This window comes from Hyperoodon ampullatus, assembly GCF_949752795.1.
Source record: "Hyperoodon ampullatus genome assembly, chromosome: 3".
Classification (NCBI taxonomy): Eukaryota; Metazoa; Chordata; class Mammalia; order Artiodactyla; family Ziphiidae; genus Hyperoodon; species Hyperoodon ampullatus.
Genome location: NC_136916.1, coordinates 40,632,655 through 40,654,289, shown reverse-complemented (window position 1 = coordinate 40,654,289; position 21,635 = coordinate 40,632,655).

The window sequence follows — 21,635 nt, the reverse complement described above, 5'->3', positions numbered from 1 at the left end:
TCTCCCTGTTCACGAAGAACATTGACAAGATAGGCAAGTCTTTGGCAAGAAGTTCAAAAGAGGGAAAAGTAAAGAGTCTTTAATGATCACATAGCTGGATTTTTAAAAGGAATTGAGAATGGATTTAGGTTTCATCTCCGGTGACATCTTACTCTATTCATTTTGAAAATGTAATCACTCTAGTAGGGTCAATATTTTTCATTTACTTGCCCAGGATATTGTCCAAAGAATCCATGAAAGACATCCTGGAAGGTATTTATGATGTAATTGCCTATCTGGTTATTGGTCTAAGATTTGAAGATGTGGTCCAAAGCTGAAAGTTAGCTGAGCCTAGAGAAACAAAAACAAATGGAAACACATTCATTCATTCATTCATGTGGGGAACACATGAACAAAGCCAAAACCTTCAGAAAGAATGAGGACCATTAAATTGCAATACTTCTCTCATTCTCTTCTTTTGAGTGGAAAAGCCCTTTGGCTTAATTCTAATAAGGCTCACCATTGATGACTAGATTGTACCATGCACAATAAGATTTGTCTTATTGACCGTAGGACAGGAAACAACGGATATCTCACTGAGACCATATCACTGTTATTCTTTTTTCTCTAGAAATTGTGTGTGTGAGTATATATATAGTAACTGTAGCAAACAACACACAGGAAAATCCCAAACATATAGGTTTATTTCTCATGAAAGTGCTTTCCTTTCAAGTTTAATTCAGTGTGAAAGCCATTTCTGCAAAACCTAGTTAATATTAACCTAAACTCAATCCTAATATTAGCTAAAGATAAGGGAGGAGATATAGTGTTTGAATTTTTTTTCCCTGAATTTTACAATATGAGTGAAAGCACTAGAGCCAGCATATCCCCTTTAAGATCAATGACCCTGGCAAAGCTAATCACCACAACCCTCTCACTTTAAATTTAAAAAGACTTTGGTAACTGGAAGGACCTATGATTAACTGGCTGGAAAGATTAACCATGATAAAAGTGGTCTGGTGCTTCCAGGTTTGCCCTAAGCTACCTATTTGTCATTTGAAGAATATACTCTATGCGCCTATAAGCTGCATTACAAAGGGCTGGGAAATTCTTTCATAGATATTAGTTGTGGTGTAAGTGCAGGGAAAGATATTTCAGATCCTAACGAGCTTGTGCTTCTGGGGAAAATGTAGGGTGTTAGCAGGACCCTGGGTACTCAGTTGCCATGGGCCGGTCCAGGTAACCTTGTCTCATTTCTTTTCAAACCATCATCCAGATCTCCCATTGAAGATGGAGTCATCTTTGGCTTCTAGACATCATTCTCCATCTAAGATCAACACTATGTTTACTAAAATGAAAATTAACATAAATTGAAACTGTTTTTTTTGTTTGTTTTTTTTTGCTATTTACATTTTGCCTATCCCTGTTTGTGACTGTCATTCTGTCCTCAGTCCCGGAATGTGTTTCTTACGTTTGCGACTGGGAACTCTCATCATCATAATACAATTCCTAGGCACACGTGAACTTTTTTCTGGCTTTCCTTTAATCCACCTCTTCCCGATCTCATAAGTCTAAATTTATTTATCACTTGTGTTAGAATAACAAATACATCGCACAAGCCAAGAGGTAATTAGCATATTTTCTGAAGTTATGTGATGTTGAATGGAAAATTCTGCTAGTGCACATGTAAATAGATATAACTATTCAGACCCATGAAGCTGTTTATACACTTTGTCTCAGAAATAGCATTTCTGGGAATTTATCCTTAAAAAATATAATTCAGCAGATGTGACAACAAACAAAAACAAATACAGCATTTATTTATTTATTTATTTATTTGCAATTCTAATATTTTAATGTCTTTCTGTTTTCACAGTTTTCAGGCAATGAAAGCATTTTAGGAAATATAAAAGACTGGCAAGCTGTCTGAGCCTTGAAACTAAGAGATTTTGAGCCAGTTGGTCTCCTTGTAAGTTTAGAAACCATATCAGTTAAAACTAGGTTTCACAGAAAATGGCAGAAACATCAAGGCAATAATAAATTAAACAAAATGGGTAGAAATTAATTCTCCCCAATGTAAAAGTAGGTAAATACAGATAACCCAATGTGGACAAGACATATCCATGACCACTGGGTGACAGCTCCTTTTTTTTTTTTTTTAAACATCTTTACTGGAGTATAATTGCTTTACAATGTTGTTGTTAGTTTCTGCTGTATAACAAAGTGAGTCAGCTATATGTATACATATATCCCCATATCTCTCCCTCTTGCATATCCCTCCCACACTCCCTATCCCACCCCTCTAGGGGGTCACAAAGCATGGAGCTGATTTCCCTGTGCTATGCAGCTGCTTCCCACTAGCTATCTATATTACATTTGGTAGTGTATATATGTCAATGTCACTCTCTCACTTTGTCCCAGCTTATTGTTCCCCCTCCCCGTGTCCTCAAGTCCATTCTCTAGGTCTGCGTCTTTATTCCTGTCCTGTCCCTAGGTTTTTCAGAACCATTTTTTTTTTCTTAGATTCCATATATATGTGTTAGCATACGGTATTTGTTTTTCTCTTTCTGACTTACTTCACTCTGTATGACAGACTCTAGGTCCATCCACCTCACTACAAATAACTCAATTTCGTTTCTTTTTATGGCTGAGTAATATTCCATTATATATATGTGCACTGACGATGGACGCTTAGGTTGCTTCCATGTCCTGGCTATTGTAAATAGAGCTGCAATGAACATTGTGGTACATGACTCTTTTTGAATTATGGTTATCTCAGGATACACACCCAGTATTGGGATTGCTGGGTCATATGGTAGTTCTAGTTTTAGTTTTTTAAGGAACCTCCACACTGTTCTCCATAGTGGCTGTATCAACTTACATTCCCACCAGCAGTGCAAGAGGGTTCCCTTTTCTCCACACCCTCTCCAGCATTTACTGTTTGTAGATTTTTTGATGATGGGCATTCTGACAGGTGTGAGGTGATACCTCACTGTAGTTTTGATTTGCATTTCTCTAAAGATTAGTGATGTTGAGCATCCTTTCATGTGTTTGTTGGCAATCTGTATATCTTCTTTGAAGAAATGTCTATTTAGGTCTTCTGCCTATTTTTGGATTGGGTTGTTTGTTTTTTTGCTATTGAGCCTCATGAGCTGCTTGTATATTTTAGAGATTAATCCTTTGTCAGTTTCTTTGTTTGCAAATATTTTCTCCCTGTCTGAGGGTTGTCTTTCTGCCTTGTTTATGGTTTCCTTTGCTGTGCAAAAGATTTTAAGTTTTATTAGGTCCCATTTGTTTATTTTTGTTTTTATTTTCATTTCTCTAGGAGCTGGGTCAAAAAGGATCTTGCTGTGATTTATCTCATAGAGTGTTCTGCCTATGTTTTCCTCTAAGAGTTTTATACTGTCTGGTCTTATATGCAGGTCTTTGATCCGTTTTGAGTTTATTTTTGTGTATGGTGTTAGGAAGTGTTCTAATTTCATTCCTTTACATGTAGCTGTCCAGTTTTCCCAGCACCGCTTATTGAAGAGGCTGTCTTTTCTCCATTGTATATTCTTGCCTCCTTTTTTTTTTTTTTTTTTTTTTTTTGCGTTATGTGGGCCTCTCACTGTTGTGGCCTCTCCCGTTGCGGAGCACAGGCTCCGGACGCACAGGCCCAGCGGCCATGGCTCACGGGCCCAGCCGCTCCGCGGCATGTGGGATCTTCCCAGACCGGGGCACGAACCCGTGTCCCCTGCATCGGCAGGCGGACTCTCAACCACTGCGCCACCAGGGAAGCCCTCTTGCCTCCTTTATCAAAGATATGGTGACTATATGTGCGTGGATTTATCTCTGGGCTTTCTATCCTGTTCCATTGTTCTACATTTCTGTTTTTGTGCCAGTACCATAATGTCTTTATTACGGTAGCTTTGTAGTCTAGTCTGAAGTCAGGGAGCCTAATTCCTCCAGCTCCATATTTCTTTCTCAAGATAGCTTTACTTTTGGGGGTCTTTTTTCTTTCCATACAAATTGTGAAACTTTTTGTTCTAGTTCTATGAAAAATGTCACTGGTAGTTTGACAGCGACTGAATTGAATCTGTAGATTGCTTTGGGTAGTATAGTCATTTTCACTATGTTGATTCTTCCAAACCAAGAACATAGTATATCTCTCCATCTGTTTGTATCATCTTTAATTTCTTTCATCAGTGACATAGTTTTCTGCATACAGGTCTTTTGTCTCCTTAGGTAGGTTTATTCCTAGGTATTTTATTCTTTTTGTTGCAATGGTAAATGGGAGTATTTCCTTAATTTCTTTTTCAGATTTTTCATCACTAGTGTATAGGAATGCAAGAGATTTCTGTGCATTAATTTTGTATCCTGCTGCTTTACCAAATTCATTGATTAGCTCTAGTAGTTTTCTGGTAGCATCTTTAGGAGTCTCTATGTATAGTATCATGTCATGTGCAAACAGTGACAGCTTTACTACTTCTTTTCCAATTGGGATTCTTTTTATTTCTTTTTATTCTCTGACTGCTGTGGCTAAAACTTCCAAAACTATGTTGAATAATAGCAGTGAGAGTGGACAACCTTGTCTTTTTCCTGATCTTAATGGAAATGGTTTCACTTTTTCACCGTTGAGAACGAAGTTGGCTGTGGGGTTGTCATATATGGCCTTCATTATGTTGAGATAAGTTCCCTCTATGCCTACTTTCTGGAGGGTTTTAATCACAAATGGGTGTTGAATTCTGTTGAAAGCTTTTTCTGCATCTATTGAGATTATCTTTTTTTTTTTTTTTTTGTGGTACACGGGCCTCTCACTGTTGTGGCCTCTCCCGTTGCGGAGCACAGGCTCCAGATGCACAGGCTCAGCGGCCATGGTTCACGGGCCCAGCCGCTCCGCGGCATGTGGGATCTTCCCGGACCGGGGCATGAACCCGTGTCCCCTGCATCAGCAGGCGGACTCTCAACCACTGCGCCACCAGGGAAGCCCTCATTGTAGTTTTGATTTGAATTTCTCTAATAATTAGAGATGTTGAACATCTTTTCAGGTGCCTCTTGGCCATCTGTATGTCTTCAGGCAGAAGGGTGGGGGAGGGATAGATTGGGAGTTTGGGACTGATATGTACACACTGCTATATTTAAAATCGTTAACAAACAAGGACTTACTGTAAAAGATAAATAAAACATTTTGTGAGTGTGGTTACATAAAATTAAAGAATTTAAAAAATAGTTATCTTTGTATTAGCAGTACAAAAAGAAGCACAGACATTTACTTCATTTCTGTGGTATCCCTACTAAAACACTTAGCTTGAGTCTAGTCATGACAAAAGATCTAGAAACACCCAAGTAAACGACACTTTTTAAATGGGTACTAAACGTACTATTGCATGATCCTGGATTAGATCCTAAACACCAAGAAAAACAAAAATAGTTATAAGAACAATATTGGGACATTTGACAGAATTTGAATATGGGTTATAGATTAGGTAATAGTAATAGGCAATGTGAATTTTTCTGATTTTGGTCATTGTACTGTGGCTATATAAGAAAGCATTCTTTTTCTAGGGAAATACCAAAGTATTTACAGTAAACAAGCAAACCATCTTTAATTTACCCTCAAATGGTTTAGGTGAAACAATTTATGTGTGTATTCTTATGGACAGTGTAAAATGAAATTCCTAGTGCAGATTTACGCTTTAATAACTTTAAGGAGTGATAAATGGAATATTTATAAATGGAATGGAATATTGATAAATGGAATATTTCCTGGCATATCAATAAACAAAGGATGTCATAGTCACCAATGATTGCAGCCCTCCAATGTGAGCTGGTGAGCCCTGAGGAAACTCGGGGCTGAAAAGAATACCTGACGTCTAGCAGCCATCAGACTGTAGCCACTCCCTGCGGTGAGCTCTGAGGAAACTCAGGATGTGAAAATACAGGCCCCAGATAGCTGAGGTGCATATCAAAGGAATGATTTCAGTGAGCCCAAACTCTTGCATCTTCCCATACATAGAAAAGCGCTAAATTCCTTAACTTGAGATACCTGATTTTCTTTAATTAACAATAATCTTTTGATGTTCCCAATTACCTGTCCTTTGTTGCAAAGCTCCTCTATATCCTGGCTCTTCCCCTCGCTTCCTCAGAGCAGTTTCTCAGTTATCTGAAACGATGTCTCTGGGATGCAGACCTCATTTTGCCCCCAAAAAAACGTAACTCTCACATTGTGCATATGTTTTTTTTAAGTCAACAGTTATGGTGACCACAAATAAGGGACCCAGAGTGGACTTCTCTCCTTCACCTGAACTCTACAAGGAACCGGAGCCTTGGTACCAGCAGAAGCCTCTTGCACTCATCCACCTCCTCAGAGAGGACAGATGAATTTGGCTAAGTCTCTCCGGGTTCTTGGATCTCCCATGTTGGTTGATGATCCTGAGATTTATTTGGCGGTGTAGCAGGTACCTGCCTCCTCCCAGCTGAAAGATACTGGAAGGGACCCTGGTTGAAAGATACCAGGGAAATACACACCCAGGTGAAAGATACTGGTGGGGGCCCGGTTTTTAGGATACCAGGATTTGCTCAGTTGCAGGAGACTGAGTGGCTTGTGCTGAGTGGTTAGGTAAGAGGCTGATCTGATGCTTTTCTTCAATTCGGCTGCCTTAATAGAATTTGTCGCTATAAAAATGAAGGTATTACATGAGAGTGTTGCTCCGAAGAAAACAGACAAGACTCTCCTCCTGGCCGGTCACGGCTCTCTCAGACGACTGAGAAATTTACGGGAGTGGCGGAGGCAGAGTCCTCATACCATACAGTGGTCCCATAGGGAAGCCCACTCGTTAATTAAAACACTTGCTTGTCCAGCTGTCACGGATAACTGGCCATTCAGCAATCCAAGCACCGCGGTGGTCTTAGACTACCGAAGGGAGAAACTGAGTCACGTAAGAAGGCTGAAATGACTCTGGGGTGACACCTAGAGGAGTGAAGCTCACAAGCAGCACACTGGCCACCACACAATTTCACTAGTAAATTTTATCCCTGACAATTCAACTTAGAATGAGAGATAGAATCTCTCAAACACAGAAAGGAGGGGCATCAGAAAACCAACCTCCAACTAACCCCCCAGCCAGATTCATGTACAACACGTACGGAGCCCATACTTACAAGTACCCAGTTAATGGGGGAAATTATACTAAAAGAGAACTCAACCTAAATGGCCAAATTGGAGTTCTTCGATATTCCAAAAATTGCTATTTTTGCATGCACAGTTAGAAAAAAAAAAAGCTGGCTTGATAAAAATATCTTTTCAGAATTCTGACTTTAAACAAAGGCCTTTTAGGGGAAACTTGCATTCCTCTTCCTGTGTCGTTGAGATGTAAATGTTCTACCTGATCTTAGGACTGTCTGCGTGAATGTGTGTGCATGTGTTTTGAAAACTTGGCCTCTGCCGTGCTATTTCTTGAGAGTAAACTCTGGATTTTATTTAGGTGACATCCTCCCCACATGCTTATGGGGAGGCCTCTTGCATTTTATTGGTTTGAATCACTATTAATATGTATTTTATTAATGGCCAAATGATGGATCCTTTTAAATTGGAGAAACTAATAAATTGACTCTAGAGCACTCTCATAAACAGCTGTTTTATTGGTACCTATAAAACAAAACTCAAACTAAAGATGGAAAAAAAAAAGGATAGGTGTATCTAATGGTTAACCTAAGAACTTCTTTAGTGTAAAACGAGAAAAACTGGATTAGGAAGCTTCATTTGTGGTCTTTGCTTCCCCTCAATGTGTCTTACAGATGCTAATAAAGCATTAGAACAATTAACGTTAACAGGAAAAATCCTGTAAGGAAAGTCTAGATACCATTTCCAGCAAGGTAGAACTTTTAAAGGAATTATCTCAAATGAATAAAGAAATCTTTAGATGGTTATTTAAAATGGGGTAAATAAAATGGACATTTATGTGATTAAAACACAAGGTTTTAATATTTCTACACTACCTAAGGTTAAATGGGCCAAAAGGGACCCCCTACTGGTCCCCAACATTAAAAGCCAAACAAGTCTGTTCTATTTACCCCAGTTTTAAAATATACATTTAAGGGGCTAGAAAAAAATTTACACTGAGATACTGACCAACAATTATTTGGGGCAACAATTAGGCCAAAGGGCCTGAGTTCCTCAGCTCAACCCCACTCTGGGGATCCCAGAGCCTTTTATATAAAAATAGATAAAAGAAGAGTACACAAACAGATTTGATACATGGAAATTAGCATCTTTTACTAATTAAAAATATCAATAAAATTAAAAGTCAAACAAAATACGAAGTAGTGACAATAATAATTTCTGAAAAAAAAGTTTCACTAACAACTTTATTTAGCACAGCAACTTTTCCCACTTTTGCATATTACCATCTATTTCTGATCTGCATAGTTATATTTAATTTTATTAAAATTATAAAACAGCATATTCTTTTGTATAATGCTTTTAAATTACCACTACATTGATAATACTCTGGTTTCCTATATCGTCTTAGTCATTATATTTTTAAATGTCTACCTATCCTATTCAATGATGTAATATCTACTTAGCTGCTCTCCTATATTTGGATATTTGAATAGCTTTTAATAGCTTATAAATAATTAACAGTGAATGTTTTATAAATGCTGTATTTGGAGACTTTCAAGATGGCAGAGGAGTAAGATGTGGAGATCACCTTCCTCCCCACAAATACATCAGAAATACATCTACATGTGGAACAACTCCTACAGAACACCTACTGAATGCTGGCAGAAGACCTCAGACTTCCCAAAAGGTGAGAAACTCCCCCACATACCTGGGTAGGGCAAAAGAAAAAGAAAAAAAAGAGACAAAAGAATAGGGATGGGACCTGCCCTTCTGGGAGGGAGCTGTGAAGGAGGAAAAGTTTCCACACACTAGGAAACCCCTTCACTGGTGGAAAGAGGGGTTGGGCAGTGGGGAAGCTTCAGAGCCACAGAGAGCGCAGCAACAGGGGTGCAGAGGGCAAAGCGGAAAGATTCCCACACAGAGGATCGGTGCCGACCAGCACTCACCAGCCCGAGAGGCTTGTCTGCTCACGCGCTGGGGCAGGTGGGGGCTGAGAGCTGAGGCTCGGGTGTATGTAGGTCAGACCCCAGGGAGAGGACTGGGGTTGGCTGTGTGAACACAGCCTGAACGGGGTTAGTGCGCCAGAGCTAGCCAGGAGGGAGTCTGGGAAAAACTCTGGACCTGCCTGAGGCAAGGAACCATTGTTTCGGGGTGCACAAGGAGAGGAGATTCAGAAAACCGCCTAAACGAGCTTCAGAGACAGGCGCGAGCTGCGGCTATCAGTACAGACACCAGAGATGGACATGAGATGCTCAGGCTGCTGCTGCAGCCACCAAGAAACCTGTGTGCAAGAACAGGTCACTATCCACACCTCCCCTCCCAGAAGCCTGTGCAGCCCGCCACTGCCAGGGTCCTGTGATCGAGGGACAACGTCCCCAGGAGAACAGACGGCACACCTCAGGCTGCGGCAACATCACGTTGGCCTCTTTCGCTGCAGGCTCACCCTGCATTCCATACCCCGCCCTCCCAGTGAACTGAGTGAGCCCCTTAATCAGTGCTCCTTTAACCCACTCCTATCTGGGCGAAGAACAGACACCAGAGGGCAACATACATGCACAGGCATGGCCAAATCTAAAGCTGAACCCCAGGAGCTGTGCAAAGGAAGAAGAGAAAGGGAAATTTCTCCATGCAGCCTCAGGAGCAGTGGATTAAATCTCCAAAACCAACTTGATGTACCCCACATCTGTGGAATACCTGAATAGACAATGAGTCATCCCAAAATTCAGGTGGTGGACTTTGGGAGCAACTGTAGACCTGGGGTTTGCTGTATGGGACTGACTAGTTTCTGATTTCTATGTTTATCTTAGTATAGTTTTTAGCACTTGTTATCATTGGATTTGTTTATTGGTTTGGTTGCTCTCTTCTTTTTTTAATTACTTCTATAATTTTTAAATTTTAATAATAAAAAAATTTTTATTTTAATAACTTTATATTATTTTATTTTACATTATATATATAATATCTTTTTTCTTTTTTTTCTCCCTTTTCTACTGAGCCATGTGACTGACAGGGTGTTGGTGCTCTGACCAGGTGTCTGGCCAGAGCCTCTGAGGTTGCAGAGCTGAGTTCAGGACATTGGACAACCAGAGGCCTCCCGGCCCCACATAATAGCAATAGGAGAGAGCTCTCCCAGAGATCTCTGTCTCAACGCTAAGACCCAGCTTCACTCAACGACCAGCAAGTTCCAGTGCTGGACACCCCATGCCAAACAATTAGCAAGACAGGAACACAACCCCACCCATTAGCAGAGAGGCTACCTAAAATCATACTAAGTTCACAGACACCGCAAAACACACCACCAGACATGGTCCTGCCCACCAGAAAGACAACATCCAGCCTCATCAACCAGAACACAGGCACCAGTCCCCTCCATCAGTAAGCCTACACAAGCCACTGGACCACACTTACCCACTGGGGGCAGACACCAAAAACATCGGGAACTACGAACCTGCAGCCTGTGAAAAGGAGACCCCAAACACAGTAAGTTAAGCAAAATGAGAAGACAAAGAAACACACAGCAGATGAAGGAGCAAAGTAAAAACGCAGCAGAACAAACAAAAGAAGAGGAAATAGAGGGTCTACCTGAAAAAGAATTCAGAGTAATGATAGTAAAGATGATCCAAAATCTTGGAAATACAATGGAGAAAATAAAAGAAACATTTAACAAGGACCCAGAAGAACTAAAGAGCAAATAAACAATGATGAACAACACAGTACATGAAATTAAAAATTTGCTAGAAGGAATCAATACCAGAATAACTGAGGCAGAAGAACAGATAAGTGACCTGGAAAATAAAATAGTGGAAATAACTACTGCAGAGCAGAATAAAAAAAAAAGAATGAAAAGAATTGAGGACAGTCTCAGAGACCTCAGAGACAACATTAAACACACCAACATTCGAATTATAGGGGTCCCAGAAGAAGAAGAGAAAAAGAAAGGGACTGAGAAAATATTTGAAGAGATTATAGCTGAAAACATCCGTAATATGGGAAAGGAAATGGTCAATCAACTCCAGGAAGCGCAGAGAGTCCCATATAGGATAAATCCAAGGAGAAACATGAAAGACACATATTAATCACACTATCAAAAATTAAATACAAAGAAAAAATATTAAAAGCAGCAAGGGAAGAGCAACAAATAACACACAAGGGAATCCCCATAACGTTAACAGCTGATCTTTCAGCAGAAACTCTGCAAGCCAGAAGGGAGTGGCAGGACATATTTAAAGTGATGAAAGGAAAAAACCTACAACCAAGCTTACTCTACCCAGCAAGGATCTCATTCAGAGTTGACAGAGAAATTAAAACCTTTACAGACAAGCAGAAGCTAAGAGGATTCAGCACAACCAAACCAACTTTACAACAAATGCTAAAGGAACTTCTCTAGGCAGGAAACACAAGAGAAGGAAAAGACCTACAATAACAAACCCAAAACAATTAAGAAAATGGTAATAGGAACATACATATCGATAATTACCTTAAATGTAAATGGATTAAAGGCTCCAACCAAAAGACATAGACTGGCTGAATGGATACAAAAACAAGACCCGTATATATGTTGTCTACAAGAGACCCACTTCAAACCTAGGGACACATACAGACTGAAAGTGAGGGGATGGAAAAAGATATTGCATGCAAATGGAAATCAAAAGACAGCTGGAGTGGCAATTCTCATATCAGACAAAATAGACTTTAAAATAAAGACTACTGCAAGAGACAAAGAAGGACACTACATAATGACCAAGGGCTCAATCCAAGAAGAAGATATAACAATGGTAAATATTTATGCATCCAAAATAGGAGCACCCCAATACATAAGGCAAATGCTAACAGCAATAAAAGGGGAAATCAACAGTGACACAGGGCCTCCCTGGTGGCGCAGTGGTTGAGAGTCCGCCTGCCGATGCAGGGGATACGGGTTCGTGCCCCGGTCTGGGAGGATCCCATATGCCGCGGAGCGGCTGGGCCCGTGAGCCATGGCTGCTGAGCCTGTGCATCCGGAGCCTGTGCTCCGCAACGGGAGAGGCCACAACAGTGAGAGGCCCGCGTACCACAAAAAAAAAAAAAAAAAAAACAGTGACACAGTAATAGTAGAGGACTTTAACACCCCACTTTCACCAATGGACAGATCATCCAAAATGAAAATAAATAAGGGAACACAAGCTTTAAATGACACATTAAACAAGATGGACTTAATTGATATTTATACGACATTCCCTCCAAACAACAGAATATACTTTCTTCTCAAGTGCTCATGGAACATTCTCCAGGAAAGATCATATCTTAGGTCACAAATCAAGCTTTGGTAATTTTAAGAAACGTGAATTCATATCAAGTATCTTTTCTGACCACAAGGTTATGAGACTAGATATAAATTACACGAAAAAATCTGTAAAAAATACAAACACACAGAGGCTAAAAATACGCTACTAAATAACCAAGAGATCACAGAAGAAATCAAAGAGGAAATCAAAAAATACGTAGAAACAAATAACAATGAAAACACAACGACCCAAAACATGGGATGCAGCAAAAGCAGTTCTAAGAGGGAAGTTTATAGCAATACAATCCTACCTCAAGAAACAAGAAAAAATCTCAAATAAACAACCTAACCTTACACCTAAAGCAATTAGAGAAAGAAGAACAAAAAAAACCCAAAGTTAGCAGAAGGAAAGAAATCATAAAGATCAGATCAGAAATAAATGAAAAAGATGAAGGAAACAATAGCAAAGATCAATAAAACTAAAAGCTGGTTCTTTGAGAAGATAAACAAAATTGATAAACCATTAGCCAGACTCATAAGAAAAAAAGGGAGAAGACTCAAATCAACAGAAATAGAAATGAAAACAGAGAAGTAACAAGTGACACTGCAGAAATACAAGGGATCATGAGAGATTACTACAAGCAACTATATGCCAGTAAAATGGACAATCTGGAAGAAATGGATAAATTCTTAGAAAACCACAACTTTCCAAGACTGAGCCAGGAAGAAACAGAAAATATGAACAGACCAATCACAAGCACTGCAATTGAAACTGTGGTTAAAAATCTTCCAGCAAACAAAAGCCCAGGACCAGATGGCTTCACGGGCGAATTCTATCAAACATTTAGAGAAGAGCTACCACCCATCCTTCTCAAACTGTTCGAAAATATGGCACAGGAAGGAACACTCCCAAAATCATTCTACAAGGCCACCATCACCCTGATACCAAAACCAGACAAAGATGTCCCAAAGAAAGAAAACCACAGGCCAATATCACTGATGAACATAGATGCAAAAATCCTCAAAAAAATACTAGCAAACAGAATCCAACAGCACATTAAATGGATCATACGCCATGTTCAAGTGGGGTTTATCCCAGGAATGCAAGGATTCTTCAATGTATGCAAATCAATCAATGTGATACACCATATTAACAAACTGAAGGATAAAAACATATGATAGGGCTTCCCTGGTGGCGCAGTGGTTGAGAGTCCGCCTGCTGATGCAGGGGACAGGGGTTCGTGCCCCGGTCCAGGAAGATCCCACATGCCGCGGAACGGCTGGGCCCGTGAGCCATGGCCGCTGAGACTGTGCGTCCGGAGCCTGTGCTCCACAATGGGAGAGGCCACAACAGTGACAGGCCCACGTACTGCAAAAAAAACAAAACAAAACAAAACAAAACTACAATGAGATATCACCTCACACCAGTCAGAATAGCCATCATCAAAAAATCTACAAACAATAAATGCTGGAGAGGGTGTGGAGAAAAGGGAACCCTCCTACACTGTTGGTGGGAATGTAAACTGATACAGGCACTATGGGGAACAGTATGGAAGTTCCTTAAAAAACTGAAGATAGGGCTTCCCTGGTGGTGCAGTGGTTAAGAATCCGCCTGCCAATGCAGGGGAAACGGGTTCAAGCCCTGGTCCAGGAAGATCCTACATGCTGCGTAGCAACTAAGCCTGTGCACCACAGCTACTGAGCCTGCGCTCTAGAGCCCGCAAGCCACAATTCCTGAAGCCCACGCATCTAGAGCCAGTGCTCTGCAACTAGAGAAGCCACAGCAATGAGAAGCCCGTGCACCACAACGAAGAGCAGCCCCCGCTCGCCACAACTAGAGAAAGCCCGTGAGCAGCAATGAAGACCCAATGCAGCCAAAAATAAATAAATAAAAATAATAAATAAAATTTTTTAAAAAACAAAACTGAACGTAGAATCACGATATGACCCAGCAAACACACTCCTGGGCATATACCCAGAGAAAAACATGGTTCTAAAGGATACATGCACCCCAATGTTCATCGCAGCACTGTTTACAATACCCACAAAATATTAAGTCACTAGAGAAAAAAATCACAAATTAAAAGAGAATGATACATTGCAAGTTCTGAAATGTACTTCATAAGGAGGTCAGAGGAAATGGAGCATTAAGGGTCGTAAGATCAGCAGGCAAAGCAAATCCTTACACCAAATGGGGAGTTTGGATAAGTTTAATTTCCAGAAGCTTGTCTACAGACCTCACTGCTTTGTCCCAGAGGACAATGTTTAGGGGCACAGACCTTTTAAATATAGTTTTGGCTCAGAACAATTCAATCAAAGCAATGCTTGTCTCTGCATCTCAAGATCATTCCAATCCTTCTCTAGCTCATGACGCTGCTCAGCTTCAGCTCATCAGTGCTTCCAACCAACCCAACCAGGGACTGGTTTCTGACCTGGGAGCATCAATAAGCAAAGTTTTGGTGCAGCCACTGCGGTAGCTCTGCCACTATCAGGGATGGTTCCAGAGACAAAGTCACAGCTTGATACTCAAACCTGAAGAGAGGCTTCCAGCCTGGCGATTGCAAAATTCATCAAGGAGTTCTATGCTGAGAAAATGTCTTCTGGATGTTGTAGAGAATAAAGAAAAAAACCTGAGGATCTCATGGTTTCCAGATTCTTCTGTGATTGAAATCACATTCCAAATAACTCCTTTGCTTTCTGCAGACACTTTTTGTGAAACATCATGCTACTTGATGTCTTTACAAGCTGTACTTGATGAGACATAGCCTGGGAAGACCTTTAGAAAAAAGAATTCCTTCTATTCTCAAGAAAGACTGTTGACTTTTCTGCCCATGTCTCTGTTTATTCCATTTATAATGAATGTTTGCTCAACAAAAGGACACAATTATCCTTACACATTCATACATGTGACACATAGTTTGACTACTTCTAACCTTCAAGCTATGGTTTGTTTGTTTTTTAATTTTATTTACTTATTTATTCATTTTTGGCTGCATTGGGTCTTCGTTGTTTGGGGGCTTTCTCTAGTTGCGGTAAGTGGGGGCTACTCTTTGTTGCGGTGCACAGGCTTCTCATTGCAGTGGCTTCTCTTGTTGTGGAGCACAGGCTCTATGCGCATGGGCTTCAGTAGCTGTGGCATGTGGGCTCAGGAGCTGTGGCTCGTGGGCTCCAGAGCACAGGCTCAGTAGTTGTGGCACATGGGCTTAGTTGCTCCACAGCATGTGGGATCTTCCTGGACCAGGGCTTGAACCCATGTCCCCTGCATTGGCAGGTGGATTCTTAACCACTGTGGTACCAGGGAAGTCCCCAGGCTATGTTTTTAAAAAAGAAATCCTAAGAGAATGAATACTCTTTCTCAGTGTTCTTGCCAATATAATGCTTGAAGAGCTTTTGCTTGTCTTTGCAGCTGAGTATCACTGAATAGGAATGAACAGGCAAGGTGGGTTCACCTAAATCCAACCTTCTCAGGATCTTAAAGATGAGAAAAAGTAAGGGTGGAAAAACCAAACAAGTTGAAGCAGAATGGCTCTGCTCCCAGGGCAAAGCCACAGAGCCAGGCTACCTTCACATGCAAAATCATACAACAAGCCTAGGCAGGAGGATATCAGAAACACAAGCACAGAAAAAGAAAAAAAAAAAATCTTGAGACATTGTATAAGTTAGCTATTGCTACCTAACTAACTACCTCAAAACTCAATATGATAATAAGTTTAATAATAATAATAATAGGCTTAAAATAATAATCTCACTAGACCACTGGCTGACTGGGAAATTCTTCAGATCCGAGCTGGCTCCATAGGCTCATGCATTCACCTGCAGTCAACTGCAGGTCAATTGGTGTCCTGGCAGGCCTTGGATGGGCTCTGTTACAGTTGTAAGACCTTCGCTGGAACAGCTGGTCCTACTTGGCTCTGCTCCATGGGTCTCATCCTCCAACAGGCTAGCCCAGATCAAGATTTCATGACAAAGGCACAGGAGCCAGGGAGAGAGCAGAAGCATGCAAGGCCCCATGAAGTCTAGGCTCAGAACTGTCACACCACGACTTCCCTTACATTCTATTGAGCCAAGCACGTCACAGGAAAGCCCAGATTTAAGGAAAGAGCTGCAAAGTCAGATTACAAGGAACAAAGATTCAGAGATATGATTGGGTTATTTTTGCAATCAATCTACCAGAAGGATGTTTGAAAAAGTGCTAATAGTCATATGTGGCTAAACACTACACCTCTAGATGAAAGATAGTGATGGGGAATAAGGCTGGGCTTGCAATTTAAGGCATAGTTGGCTTAATGCATTTTCAACTGGTTGCCAGTGGGAGAATCTGAACACAAGAGTGAAAGGATTAGGAACATTAACCTGGAAATTTTGTGTAGAATTAACTGGAGTAGGAAGGGGCAATAGGTGGGGACCTCAGTTAGGAGCCTATTGGAGGATAAGGGTGAGGATTAATGTATTAATGTGGGCCAGAGCCCTGAGGGCAGTGGTGGGGTTGAAGAGAGGCAGGCAGGCTTGAGAGACCTGGCAGAAACAGAATAAAAAGACTTGGTACCTAAAATTTATGGAAAAGGAGGGATCTAACGTCCTCTGAGGGTATACAGCTTTGATGATGGAGATATTTATATGGTGAGTGTACATAGTAGGACTTCTCAAGAAATGATCCAGAAGGCAGGAGATGAGTTCATTCATTGGGAGTATTGTGTTTACTACTCAGGGTAAACAAGTTATGCTACGTTATATTAAAAAACACAACCTCACAGTCTCAGTGGCTTATCACAACAAAAACCCATTCTCCCTCATGCACCATGACCCACGTGAGTCACAGAGGTTCTGGCTACATAGACTCTCCATAGCCACCTTGGGTGGAGGCTCTACCATTTTGTAATGGTGCTATTTTTAGGGTGATTAATTTCTCCCAGTTTTCCTGGGACTTTCCCAGTTTAACATTGTAAGCTCCATATCCCAGGAAATCCCTCAGTTCCAGACAAAGTAGGATAGTTGGTCACTCAACAACTGGCACAAAAAACACTTCGTCCCTGCAGGAAAAGATATGGCTAGAGGCGCTTGCTTGTTCTTTGCTTTTCCCAAAATTATACACACCATTTTCTCTTACCTGCTATTGGCCAGAATTTGTCACATGGTCCTATCTAACTGCAAGGAAACTGGAAAATATGAGAGAGCAGGGGAACCCTTTGCTGAGGATCAATAACTCTGCTTCTAGATCTTTCAGGGGGCATTATGCAGCTGAGTATATACAAATCAACAGTCCTTAAAGACAATGTACGGAACTAGATCTTTCATAAAGTCAAACCATGAGAGCAATAGACTCATAGTGACAGGACAAATTCCATCTAGCCTTTACAATCATTTGCAAACCTACTGCAAGTTTCAATGTACATTTCTTACATGTGGACATAAATACTACAATTCCTTTTACACTGGTGTCATTCTCTATTTTTCCAAGACCTGTCATTACCCCACATACAATATATGTAAGGTCTCTTTTTCTCTAGGAGACACAGCCTTGGGCCAAGGTACACCATGAGTGCAGTAAAAGGTAGGTTGGTCTCCCCACGTCCTTGTCCGGGAGCTCTAGGTATGGAAGAACCTGCACAAAGGTGCACAGAATTCTTGCTCCTCCCAAATGGATTACATAATGAGTGTAAGGGAGAGTTTCGGGGAGAGGATCCAATAGGAGCCATTACACTTTTTCTGAGAACCTCATCTCCTCCTGTGTGAAATAGGCAAGAACATGAGAAAAATTCTGAAACATTCCACTTTTAAGGAATTGAAACATCAAAACCATCAGTGGATTTATGTTCTCGAGCAGTTCTCACTTGAGATTTCACTGGATCTATGGCATATACAACACCCTAGGGATTCACGGTTTCAGTCTTCCAAGTCATCCATATAAACATATACTTTGAATAAAATAAAAACACTGTGTTTAATATGTGAAGAGGGCTCTGAGCACAATCCCTCACCCCATTAGCTACCAGATCACTGTTCTTAAGCCCTTCCTCGACAAACATTTTGAAAGTTACACCTGAGGCCTTAATGGTTGGCTTCAATCTAATATGTGTACGTGTGTGGGTGAATGGATGGATAGAGAGATAGACAGACAGATATATAGGTAGATAGATGATAGATGCATATGTGTGCATACATACATACACAATTTTGCACAAAAATTTATGAAGAAGCAAGTGCTGCCTACTCCTTGGTCCTCCCATCTCCACTAGACCTCCAAACCAATCACACCATACACTCTATTGAACCCCTTGCCATGATCTGTCTTGGCTGTTTGACTTTTCCATCTTCTTGGAATATTCTTAAATCTTGTTCAGTCATGGTTTTCTCAGATCTTGCATTGCCCTCTTATAATGTATCCCCACCAATCCTCCTGGGAACATATGCTCTATTGATTAGACAACCTCTTGTCATCTCATCTTGAAGGCTCTTGTAGTTTAAGACTATATAAAGAAGTTCTATTGACTAATAGAAGATTTGAAAGTATGAAGTCAGCAGGCTGGACGTGGAGGCTGAATATGTAGCACATTTTCTGATGGAGGCAGCTGGACAGAGCAGGGAGAACACAGTCTTAGCAATCAGAGGACCTGGGTTTAACCTGTGGGCCCTGCCCTTACTGGCTATGTGTCCTCAGGCAAGTTGTTTAATCCTTTTGATCCTCTTTTTCTTCATCTGTACACTGAGGGATAATAGTATTTACCTCATAAATCTGCTGTGAAAATTAAATAAGATTATGTATATGAAGTGTGGAGCAAAACACCTAGTACATTGTGGTTAGTCAGTAAATGAGCATTTCTTCCTTCTCAGTTAAATAAATGTATATCTTCACTGATTATAAAATACAGAAGAAAATATAAGATAAAGAGGTTTCTCTAAAACAAGATTCTCTTAAAATATGTCCTAAAGTTATAGCTTTTTGTTTGCAGAAGTCTTCACCAATGATCCATCAAGAATCACATTTCACTCTCTATTCCCGTTGCCTATTGCTACATAGCAAATGGTCCTAAAATTTAGTAACTTAAAATAACAGCATCTACTTTGCTCAAAAACCTGCCATTTGGGTCAGGATCAGCAGGCATAGCTCAACTCTGATCTACCCAGTATCAGCTGGGGTGGCCCAAAGGCCAGGGGCTGGAATCTTGTGAAGGCTCATTTACTGACATGTTAACAGTTGCTGGCTGCTGTTGGCTGGGACCTCACATGGGCTTTCCCTAGGGTCTTTTCTTCACAGCATGGTGGCTGGGTTCCAAGGGTGAGTGTTCCAGGAGGATGAGGTGGAAGCTGTATTCTTTTTGTAATTCAACTTCAAAAGTTCTATAGTAACACTTCCATCATAGTCACAGTTCCACCAAGGTTCAAGAGGAAGCAACACAGAACCCACCTCACAATGGAGAAGGGTCAAGGTCACGTTGTAATAAGAGCATGTGGGAGGGGATATATTGATACAGAAATCTTTGGAAAATTCAATCTGCCACATTCCCCAACCAGACATGGACTTGGAGGAAACTTTCACCTCTGCACTTCCTTGGGGACACACCTTTTGCTTTGTGAAACAATCATGCAGGACTGTGGCGTCACCTATATTTGAGGTGTTTTTTTTCCTGGTGTAGGAGAAGGTGTTCAAAGGTCTATGAGGTATGTCCTCAGTAAAACTGAAATATCTCTTTATTTATTTGCTTATAAATATAACACACTTTCCTTTTGGAAAGAAGGAAAGGAGGGAGGGAGGGAGATGTAGAAGTAATATCTATCAAACCATCTCCTAAACAGAATCATGTACCTAGTCCTGTAAACTGATTTCTAAAACTCTTTCCATGGCATAGTGGTCCATTTTATGGATATATTATATGTATTTAACTAATCTCCCATTGATGCAATATCCCCATTGTTTGCAATTTTTTACTACCGTAAAAATACAGGAATTTGCACTTTCTAATAAAACACACTCCAGAACACTTATCTCGGTATTTCCGGCCCAATTGCTGTTCCAAAGACTCTGATAACACCCTGATAAGACCTGACAACACCCAACTCTCCTAATTACTTCAAAAACTCGCTTACTGTTAAAATGGCAATTAGTATTTTGTTGCTATATATCTGTACATAAATTTATACTCATATAGCAATATATATAGTTACACATATGTCAGGCATAATCTAGTGTTTATGTTAATTATTTTATTTGTCAAGCCAGCTGTATGAAACATGTATTAATAACCTTATCATACTGATGGTAAACTGGCTCACAGAAGTTAAGTTTCATCTTCAGGGACTTCAAAGCCAGCAAGTGGCAGTCCTGGGTACGAACCTCACCCCAGTCCCCTATATGACAAGTATTTCCACTGAAGTGTATAAAAAGACCCCAGGGAAAGCTCACATGAGGTCTCAGAAACAAAATGGAATAAAATACTTACACACAAAAGAGTCTTTCATGGCAATTCCTTACTATTCTCCTAAAGTTTTCCAATGGTTCTTTTTATTTATTACTTGATCGATCATGCCCTTTCTGTGTCTACCCTCTTTCTTTGCTCAGGTGAAAGGACATAGCTGATGCTCCTGCTTGACCTTGGCCACATCTTTCACTGGCTTTCTCTAACCTTCAGCCCTGAAACTCGTTTTTCTTTCTGTTTCCATCACTGATTCTCTTCCTCTTCACCACCGTCCTTAGAATGGGCCTTCCAGAAGCCAGTCTTCTCTCTGCCTTCTGTTCCTTTAATATCCACCCTAGGAGAGCTCATCCATTCTCATAGCTTTAAACATCACTTCTATGCTAACGACTCCTAAATTTACATTTCCAGCCCCATGTTCAATCAAGTCAAATCCTCATTAATCACAGAGCTCCTGTTCCCTGTCTATAATTGCCTACTGGACACATTCGGCAGGAATATCTTACTGTCCCTGCACCTTTAAAACAGAACACATCATCTACCCACAAAATTGAATCTCCAAACTACCTTTTGTGGCCAATGGCACCACCCTTCCACTTCGTGGGTGGCTCCTGCCAACTGTTTCCACCTAAATTCTGGATAAATACCGTAACCTGAATGTTCCTTTATTAATTTAATTTTCATTGTTATAAAGAGCTAAAGGAAAAAAATGGAATGCGTGCTTAGAGCTCTTCTTCAAATTGTTAGCTAAATTCTCTCTATCTCTACAGTAATCAAAACAGTATGGTATTGGCATAAAAGCAGACACACAGATCAACTGAATGAAATAGAGAGCAAAGAAATATACCCATACATATATGCCAATTAGCATAGGACTAAG